The sequence below is a fragment of the Thrips palmi genome, unplaced genomic scaffold (assembly GCF_012932325.1).
Source record: "Thrips palmi isolate BJ-2018 unplaced genomic scaffold, TpBJ-2018v1 HiC_scaffold_8, whole genome shotgun sequence".
Lineage (NCBI taxonomy): Eukaryota > Metazoa > Arthropoda > Insecta > Thysanoptera > Thripidae > Thrips > Thrips palmi.
Genome location: NW_023144635.1, coordinates 11,689,861 through 11,700,264, shown reverse-complemented (window position 1 = coordinate 11,700,264; position 10,404 = coordinate 11,689,861). Strand labels below are relative to the sequence as shown.

At 64.0% G+C, this 10,404-nt stretch overlaps 1 protein-coding gene across 1 annotated transcript in view; it reads left to right on the top strand.

Annotated features, from left to right (window-relative positions):
- The first annotated feature begins 528 nt into the window (after window positions 1–528).
- LOC117653234 overlaps window positions 529–10,404 on the top strand; it is a 41,601-nt gene continuing 31,725 nt past the window's right edge. Inside the window, exon 1 of the mRNA XM_034398763.1 lies at window positions 529–672. The gene's annotated coding sequence lies outside the window, so the exon portion shown is untranslated. The remainder of the gene's footprint in view (window positions 673–10,404) is intronic.

The following is a 10,404-nucleotide window of genomic DNA, read 5'->3' as shown; positions in this document are numbered from 1 at the left end:
CGGACCGGCCGGACAAGCAAGATGAGCCCAGCCCAGCGAACTGCTTGCGATGTGGATGCGAGGGCGAAGGCGACTCAAGGCGCCGGGAGGGGGCGGGGGTGGCAGGGGCGGAACCAGGCAGAACCAATAACGCTGCTTCGGTGGAGGTACCCGCCACCCCGACCCCCTGCCCGGCCCGGCCCGGAAATGACATGGGACATGTCATGGTGGAGCGGAAAGAGAAGAGAGCGTTTCCTGTTCCTGCGGCGAGTCGGCGAGTCGGCGCGGCCTCCGGGCGAGGCTGGCGCAGGCTGGCGAGGGGTATCGCCGCCGGGTGAGTGACACTGCTGACGGGGAGTAGCGCGGCGTCGCGCCATCCCCACCCAGCGAGCGCCGCCACGCTGCATGCCTGCTCCACGGCGTCCGCGACGTCCTCGGCGTGCCGCAGCAGTGGGCAGCCGGCCGGCTCCCGGACCACCTCGCCTCTGAAGGGCGGGCCAGGCGCGCGCACCGCGACAGTGCAGCGACACGACCTTCCGCACGGCCAGCGCACCGCGCACCTCACACCGCGCACCTCGCACCCCGCCGGGCCCCAGGCCCACCAGGCCTCCTGCACGGGGTGCGCCGCACGGAGTGCACCTGCAGTGCACCAGACGGAGTGCGGCCACTGCGGCTCAGCAGCGCGTTCGGCAGGTACGGTCGTGGACGCAGTAAACAAGCCCCACGTGGTTTGTAGGTGAAGCCTTGGGTAGAACGGTGGTGCCTAAACGTGTCACCTCACCTCGCCTGTTCAAACATCGATAGCGTCAGAGATTAGTCTGAGGTCTTTCAATTTTGTCGGATGGGGTAAGCGGCCTTTTGGGGGAAAATGCGATTAAATTGTGTCCGCCTTGACGAGACGCTGACAGCATTGATGTCCCGGGCAGCTCAAAGTGAGGGTCGGTCCTCCAACTGGAGAAGAAAGGGGTCGGGGGAGGAGCGGTCCTCCAGGCTAGGGCGGTTGTGACCCGCCTTTCAAACGCACTGCTCGTCGGCGCCCGGCCCTTGGCCCGGCCCGTCTGCCCGCCTGGCGCCTTGCCCTTGACACTGGGAGGAGGCGAAGGCAGCGAGCTGCAGCCCCGCACTTTGATGAGCGGGTAAGCCGAGCAGCCCGGCGCCCAAGTTGCTTGCCTGGCCCCGCAGACGCTGGCGTGGCCGCGGCCGCCGCGGCACAGAGGCTGGAAGGGCTGGAACAAACTTAGCCACATGTAATTGATTTTAGACGTGGTGGGCCGAGGGCGGCCCGGTCTGGGGCGCTGCGCCGGGCCGGGCGAGATAGTGTTTCGACAAGAAGTTGCTTGTCGTCAGAATGTAATTCCAGGAAGAAAGTTTGTTGGCTGTCGCTTTGTGACGGCGCGCACAAAAGACGAGCGGTAGCCTACTTCCTGCAGGCCGTGCAGGCCGTGCTGGCCTTCCGAGCGAGGGGGTAAACACTTCAAGAAATCGCGTACAGACTACTCGGTATTACGCTGTATTACGGTGTATTACACGTGTATTACGGCCTTAAAATGCCAAAATTTGGCACATTTGACCCAAAAATGGTATTACGATCACGTGTATTACGCGTAATACACGGTTTTGGTGTACAGGGTATTACGCGAGTGGTTACCCCCTCGCTTCCGAGTGCGTGCCGCCGGACCAGCGAGGGCGGTGCGGACGGGACCCGCGAAGGCGCGAAGCAGCACACCTCCTTCGGGGACTTGTTTGTGGCGTGGGGCGGGGCCAGGCGCGGCCAGGCGCGCGCAGCGAGGAAGGCACGTCGTCTGTTATTATTGGTGCAGGAACTTTATGTGGGGCTTCGCGCTTCGGCTGCTGGGGCCCCTTCGGTACGGGACGGTACCCTTGGCGGTACCCGTGGCACCCACTCGCCGCTCCCGAGGACGGCGGGGCCATAAACACGCTCGCACCTGCTTACATGGCAGAAAGGGGGAGGGGGTGGTTTGCGTCGCCTTTCGGCGCGGGTATTCCGTACGCGTTGTCGCGTTGCCGCGGTGCGACGATGGATGTACCACCACGATGAATGTGCCGGGGTACAACTATTGCGCGATGGTTGTACCCCCCGAAAATCCGATCGGAACAGGGTACAGCCAACGCGCGATGAATGTACCCCTAGGTACACGTCTCCAAATGGTGCATTCATGGCACGACATCGCCAGCCACTCCTGGCTGCCCCCGGCCCGTCCACTGCAGAGCGAGCAGGAACATGATTACGGCGCGGCGGGGGAAGAAGTCTAATTTGGCTCCAGAGTACGTGTGGCGTCCCCCATCCCCCAGGATCGTGTGGAGGAGCGACGTCCGCGTTGCCGCTGCCATGCCGTCCCGGCCGTCCCGACATGGCACGCCTAGGGTGCCCACAGTCCCGGCCGTCCCGACACGGCACGCCTAGAGTGCCCAGAGTTCCAGAGTGTAGGTTAGGTTAGTGCTCTCGGTCCGACCCGGCAGGGCTATCGCCAAGCTATCGCCCTTCATTAGGCGAATGATGCAGCCCGTCATTCATCATCCACGCCATCGGTTGGCCACCCTGGCCACTGCACTGGACGGCGCTCAAGGCTGCCCACACCCAAAAGACGGTTCTTGTCTTGATCTCACTCTGGAAACGACGGAAACCAACTTAGGCTTGGTGAATTCTCAGCGCTCCGTATGATACGCTGTAATTGATAAGACCAATCTAGTTTACACGGCCCGCTGCGTTCGCAAGCGTGATTTGATGACGTCAAGGCAAATGCTGTCGATTCCGAAACAGTCCAGCCAGCCGCTTCCTCCCTCGTCCTCCGCCGGCCGCACCTTTCGGTCTTTCCGGTTCGTTCTTCTCATGCAGCGGAAAGGCGACCCGTTCCTCTCCGCCAGTCTTCCTGCCGGCGAACTCGCTGCCGGCCCGCTGAAGAGTCCGCCTGAAGAGTCCGGCCTCACGAGAGCAGCTCCGTTCCGTTCCCTTCAACGGGAACAAAAGCCGGTCCACTCCAGCGGACTGATTCCGCGAGTCGCTTTCGTCGCTCTGTCTCTCTCGCTCTCATGGGGCACCCCGTATAGGTGTGAGGGAGACAGAGCGACGAAAACGACTCTCAGTCTGCAGCCACACTCCCACTGGCCCCGGACCTCCACGTCCAGCTGCCCCGGACCGCGGCCACGTCGCCGCACTACAATGGGGCCCAACACCCTTTGCCCCGACGCGACGGTCCGACCCGCCACCACACCGTCGACGTTCAGCACCCCCAAAATTACACCCGACTTTTTGATTCGAAAAGAAATCCTATAGACGACTTGAGCTAGGGGAAAGAAGAGGAAGAAAACACCTTCCCGAACATGGCGGCCGGCCCCTCATTGGTCCTAGCAGCCGACGGCGGCCGTCCGCCATGTTCGGGAAGGTATTTTCTTCCTCTTCTTTCGCCTAGCTCAAGTCGTCTATTGAAGGCCGTTGGGCAGACCAGCGTGGGCTTTCGCCGCCGAGGCTGGCTGTCGGGGCACGGAGGCCGCGCCAGTCTTAGTCGTGGTAGAACGCCCTGGAGACACCCCCGCCGATGCGGCACACTGCGCGCGTTTGGCGTGTCGAACATGTGCGACAGACAGTCTCGCAGTCGCACTCCCGCGCAGCTGCCAGGGCGTGTCACTCAGCCAGGCGCGCGACCGCGCCGTCGCGCCGTCGGTCTCCGCCTCCCGGGCGCGCGCAGCTGGCGAAGGTGGACGTGACCTTGTTGGCCTTGACGGGATGCGCAGCCGGGGCACGTACGGCATGAGGTGGCGTGCAGCCTAGCGTGCCCGTCTGGGACTTTGATCTGCGACGGCGGCGCCCACGCCAGAACGCGCCGGGCCACGCCACGTGTATCGGGTCACGCGGGGGCCCGGCCAAGGGCCCGGCGCGGCCGCCTCGTCGGACGACGGGCCTGCCGGACACGCTCTGCTCGGCAGAGCAGAAAAAAAGAGTGGGCGGCCGGCGGAAACGGACACCGAGAAACGGGGCTGCATTTGTTTTGATGGGCGGCGACGCGCACCACTGGGTGGGGCGGGCCGGCGGGGCGTCGCGATGTAATGGGCCGCGAACCGAACGCAGCGCGGCAGCGCCTTGAGGGAAGGCCGGCCAGGCCGCCCGACGGCATGGCGATGCCCGCCCGCAGCACACGCGCGTCGGCCGGGCGGCCTATCCCGGCGACGGCGGGCGCTCCCTCCCAGTAGAGACCTAGAGACTGACGGAGAAGCGCGGGCGCCGATAAGCGCACCAACAGTTTCTCATACTCCTCGCGCGCGGCCGGAGAGCTGTTTCATATTCCAGACAAAATGGCGGCGCACGCACTTAACGGCTAGAGAAGGTTTTTCGGTCACAGCTTCCAAACCGTTCTAGATAGAGGGGTATAGTAAGCGAGCCGATTGTAGGTCTCTGTACAATCTACAATCGGCTCGCTTACTGTACCACTCTAACTTGAACGGTTTTCGAGCTGTGGCCGAAAAACTGTTCCGGTTGTCTACTGCGCTCCGCCTCGCCCCACCTTACCGCACCGCTCTCCGCTCCGCTCCCTGTCCCCTCCCCGCTCCCCTCTGGGCCGGGCCAGACAAAATGGCCGCCAGCGCGCGACGGCGCCCGCGCTTCTCCGTCAGCCTCTAGGTCTCTACCTCCCAGGAGCCGTCTGATTCCGGATTCCGCACATCGCCGTCGCCGCGTCGCTCTGTCTCCCTCGCACTCGTGGCGCGTCTCCAGAGAGACAGTGCAACGGAGGCGCCGTGCCCTCGCCTCCCAGCCATCACTTCATCACTCGCCTCGCCGCGACGCTTTAAAGGGCGTGCGTCTCGCCAGCCCCGCCGGCCCCGCCGGCCCGCAGGGGGGCCCGGCCGGGGGACCGCACCGCGCAGCACCGCGGCGACATTTCCAGACACATTGCCCCGGGCCGGCGTGGCGGCGAGGCCGACGGCGAGGCGGAGGGCGGCGGAGTGCTTCGACAAACAACGACAGGGGGTTAACGTTCGCGGCGACGTCCCGGCGGCACGGCCAGGCCGTTGAAGTGGGTGTGCAATGAAAGAAGTAAGAGCCTCCTCCCCCCCCCCCTCTCCGCGGCGTCCACGAGGAGGTGCGCGCTAATTGGAGCTGTCATGCGTAAGGCGGAGTCGGACTGCCTCCGCCGCCCCGGTCTTGCGACAGTAAAAGAGTGGCGCGCTCCTTTCCAGTTTGTTTACTGTAGTTTTCATGATAAATAATCTACTGCCGCCATTAGCGCCAAGGCGGGGGAAGGGCGAGGAGCCCCGCCAGGGCGACGGGGCGAAGCTCGGACTTTGGTTTGCACTTTCACTTTGGGGAGGGGAGGGGGCCGGGTTCGCGCCCCTTTCTGGTGGAGGGCACGCTACTCCTCGCCACGCCACGCCACGCCACGCCGCGGCGTTGATTGATTCCCGCGAGTCCCCCCGTGTGAGGAAGCCCCACGGCCCGGCCGCCCCGCCCCGGAGTGAATGGACGCGAAAATATCGCCGAGGCGCGCCGACGCCGCCGTTATACCGCAGCCGACGTGGCGTGCAGATTAATCTGATCTTAATTAATAGATTAGCTAATTAACGACCTGAAAGTAATTAATGGCGGATGAAGTTTCTGGCCAGAGAGTTGTGGACTGCTGCTCTAGGGGTGGGGGGAGGGGTTAGAGAAAGTGGTGTCGTTCACCACGTTTTCTTCTCCGCCTCTGCCTAACCCAATTTTCAGGCGGCGTGCCCACGGCGTGTCCGTGGCCTTCCCGGGGAGCGCGGCGGTGCGGCGGCGCGGCGGCGCGGCCTGGCGAGGACGAGAGCACTGTCCGGGGAGATTGCCCTCAACTCGCGCCAATTTTCCACTCGGCTGTTTGGCTGCGTCCGTGACGACGCGGCGGGGCGGGGTGGCGCCGGGCGCGGCGAGGCGCGGCGGGGCGAGGCGCGGTGGAGGCAGCGGACCAGGGCTCATTAGAGGCGCGCCAGCCGACAATGGGTCCCTCTCTGTCTCTCTCGCGCCCCTGCGGAACGGCGCGACGGCCCTCGAATGCGAGAGAGACAGAGCGGCGCCCCAGCCGCCGGCCCTGCAGTGCATTAGCATGGCCGCGGAGGACGTGTCGGCGGCAAGGACCAGACCGGCCTGCCGAGCGATTCCAGTGTCTCGTCGCTCTGTCCCTCTCGCACCCCTCCGCGACGCCCCGCGAGTGCGGGCGGGACGGAGCGACACTGTCTGGAGTCGGTCTGCTGCTGGGCGCGGCGGGCGCGAGCCTCGCGTGAGCGCATTGATTGCCGCGGCCCTTAGCGAGGCTAGCGGGGATGGGGATCACCTTGCCGCCTTGCTGGTTCGCGTTACGCCAGCGGCACGTCGACCGCGAGGCGGGTGCCAAACCGCCACATTTTGGGTGAACGACCGCGAGGCGGGTGCCAAACCGCCACATTTTGGGTGAACGACCGCGAGGCGGGTGCCAAACCGCCACATTTTGGGTGAACGACCGCGAGGCGGGTGCCAAACCGCCACATTTTGGGTGAACAACCGCGAGGCGGGTGCCAAACCGCCACATTTTGGGTGAACAACCGCGAGGCGGGTGCCAAACCGCCACATTTTGGGTGAACGACCGCGAGGCGGGTGCCAAACCGCCACATTTTGGGTGAACAACCGCGAGGCGGGTGCTAAACCGCCACACTGCCGTGCCGGGACAGATCGAAAACGCCAGTGAAAGTCAGCAAATTTGCCTTCGTTTCACAAATTTTATTTCGAAATTGGCATTGTCTTGCACGAAAGTGTCGCATTTGCATTCGGGGAAACACGGAGCGGGCGACAAGGCGGAGCCGACGAGGCAGAGCCCCGAGCGCCGCGCCGCCGCGCAAAAGCCGCCGCCGTCTTGCAGCGGGTTTGTCTATCTGGGGACTAATGAGCACGGCTGCGGAGATGGTGCTGTGTTCCCGTGTTGCTGTTCCGAAAGCGGTTCTCCTCGCTCTGTCTCTCTCGCTCTCGCGGGGCGCCGCGTTGGGGTGCGAGAGAGACAGAGCGACTGTGGCGACCCCCGTCACTTCCGGGGGCAGCACGGCAGCAAGTGCGGCGCAAGCCAGCAGGCGCGAGGCCGAGGCGCGCGAGGCCCCGTCTTAGGCGGGGCTCGGCCGGGGCACAGTGGGCCAGAGGCGGCCAAAACTCTAGACGTGTTTTGAGCTCCAGAGTCGCTAAACAGGACTCGAACCGAGCGTGTGACCCCACCAATGGATTCCTTGTTCGGAGAGCAATCCATTGGTGGGGTCACACGTTCGGTTCGAGTCCCATTTAGCGACTCTGGAGCTCAAAACGCGTTTAGAGTTTTGGCCGCCTCCGCTGGTCTTCTGGCCCACTGTGCGGGGCTCGGCCGGGGCCGCGGTGCCGGGGCTTAGGCCCTCTGGAGCGCACAGCACGGCGAACGCCGCCTTTCGATAAGTCCAGGCGGGCCAGCCAGCCAGGCGAGGCGACTAAGCAGGCAAAGCCCCGGACCGTACACGCCGGGGAGGGGTGCGTGGTTTATGAGGCGAGAAGTTATGTGACGGAGGCGGCGGCGGGGCGGGGCGGGGCGTGCCAGCCGCGCTCAAGCGAACATACTGGCTCAGCCGCGAACGGCCGCCGAACAGCAGGATCAAACAGGTCCAAAAAACGGTACTGAAGAAAATAGACTGTGAGGGCCTCGTAAAAATCCAGGAAAGACTTTCTACGAGGGCTGTTTTGTTTCTACGAGGCCCTTTTGGTTTCTACGAGGGGCCTCGCAGGGATCAAACAGGCCGCGGAGAAGGTCTTTCTTGATTTATAAAACAATGAAGAACAAATAGAAACTCGTTGCGACAAAATGGGACCGTCGTCAACCTAGTATAGCACCACGCCGCGAACTCGCTGGCCTGTTTTCCGGGCCTTGCCTTTGGCGGTGGGGTGTTCTAGTGTAGGTCATCGGATGGCCCAGTCCACTCGGCGTGCCCCGCGTGCCCCATTGTTCCATACGAGAGTGATGAGAAATCCAGCCCCGCCACAGAGCGGCGCAGCCAGCGCGGCACTCACACACCTCTGTGCACACGTTCCGATCAGCTCCGATTCGGGCGAGTTGCGCGCCGCGCGTTGGACGTGGCTGATGTGGAGTGGATAGTGGATTGGGGGAGGCGGTCGTGACGTGAGCGAAGCGAGGCCTCCGCAGTGAGCATAGTCGGCGCTGGGCAGGCAAACAAGCAGGTTTTTGTCTTAGAGATTCGTGTATTTTTTATTCAGTATAACATTTTTACTTGCAACACAGTCAGTCAGACAGACAGACCGACAGACGGACAGTCAGACAGAAAGACAGACAGACAGACAGACAGACAGACAGACGGACGGACGGACAGACAGACAGACAGACAGACAGACAGACAGACAGACAGACAGACAGACAGACGGACGGACGGACAGACAGACAGACAGACAGACAGACAGACAGACAGACAGACAGACAGAAAGAAAGACAGGCAGACAGACAGACAGACAGACAGACAGACAGACAGACAGACAGACAGACAGACAGACAGACGGACAGACGGACAGACAGACAGACAGACAGACAGACAGACAGACAGACAGACAGAAAGAAAGAAAGAAAGAAAGAAAGAAAGAAAGAAAGAAAGAAAGAAAGAAAGAAAGAAAGAAAGAAAGACAGACAGACAGACAGACAGACAGACAGACAGACAGACAGGCGGAGAGGCCTAGACAGGAAGGGTGCCCCTCCGGCCCACGCTTTGGTCCGCCTCGCCTCGCCACGTCGCGTCCTTCCTGCGCGCCGCAGCAGGCGGAGCAGGCGCGGCAGCTTCATCCACGCGTCCGCATGACGTGAGTGGAGTTATGAGATTGCTTGGGCCGCCCGGCAGGCCGGCAGGCCGATTCCGAGCGGGGCACCGCGGCGGTCTGTCCCTCTCGCACCCGAAAGGGGACGCCGCTTGGGTGCGAAAGAGAAAGAGAGGTAGAGACCGCCCCGGCCAGACCGCCCTGGCGGAGTTGGCGGTGTGAGGGTGTGGGGTGTGGGGGTGGCCAGCCCACCGCGCCACTCGGTATTCGCGGCGCGTGCTGGGCCGGCCTTGCCCCGCCAGGCCGCCGGGCCGGAGAGGATGTACATGGAGTTTAGCAGGGACGCGACCGGAGACGTGCGTGGCGGGGGCGGTGGTGGCGGTGAGGGCGGCGCCCGACAGGCAGCATGCTGCACCGTGGACACGGCCAGCTCGACGAGCTACGACGCGGCGCTGCGACCGCGCCTGCCACCCGTCGAGTCCCGGCCGTGCGACAGTTCGCCATGTTGTCGCAGTTCTTGTTGTCGGGCGGGTGTTGCTGCAGCGCAACAAGGGAGCCCCGTGCCGGCCGGGCCTCGACGCGGGCCTCGGCGCGGGCCTCGACGCGGGCCTGAGTGAGTGGGGGTCAGCGCGGCACTGCGCCGCTGCATGAAGCCCCGGCCGGCGGGGCGTGACCCGGCTTATCAACACGGGACAAAGTTTTAATTGAAGACCTGGCCGCTGAGCGAGCTGCTGAGCGAGCTGCTGAGACTCGGCCTCCACTTCCTCGAAGGCCGCCCTGCCGAGGCCTGCCGACAAGCCTGCCGAGGCCGTCGGCTTAATAACGCCTCACGTCCCGCCGAACCGCCGCTCCGCCAAGCCGCCAAGCCGCCAGCCGACAGGGCGGAGAATTGGCGCGAACTCAGACCGCGGTCCATCTTGTCTCGTCGGGAATCTGGCGCGACGACGGCGACGGCGGCGACCGCCAGTCGCCGTGATGGCCTTATTTGTTCCACGAGTTTGATCGATTCGCGGCAAGGCGATGCCGGCGGCAGCTAAACGCCGCCGTCGTCACGGGGTCGTCGTCAGTCTCTCGCTCTCGCACTCGCGGGGCGCCTCGTAAGCGAGAGAGAGAGACACACAGCGAGGGAGCGCTGTACGGGGAATGATGGCAACTTATACGGCGTCGCGGCGGAATGGTGGGACTTGGCGTGGGCGGCAGCGAGCTGGCAGGGAGGCGGTTCATAAGGGAGGGGCGGGAAGGGCGTGCCGAATACAGGCAGGGAAAAAGTTTTCATAAGCGATGTAGTGGAAAAAGGCCACCAGTTGAAAGAAAGCTGACTCCTTCCGACTTTGCGGCCTTGGAACTAGCCTCAAACTTGGTTCCAGCCGCCCCGCCCCAACCCACTCCGCCCCGCCCCGCCCCGCCCCGGCTGCGGAACCTGGCAGGCATTCCGGGGCTGTGGAACGCTGCCGGGGCCTCGCCGCCGCCACTGTCTGGGCCTGGGCCGGACCGGCCGGGCATAACCGCGCAGTAAACGGAGTAAACGGCAGCCCACCGGTCTAAGAATTAGGCCTCCCGGCGGCGGCCAAAGACTTGCGCTCTCTTTCTTTTACTGTCGTGGGAGGGGCCGAGCGGACCGGACGCTAGGCCGACGCCGACGCGTGGGG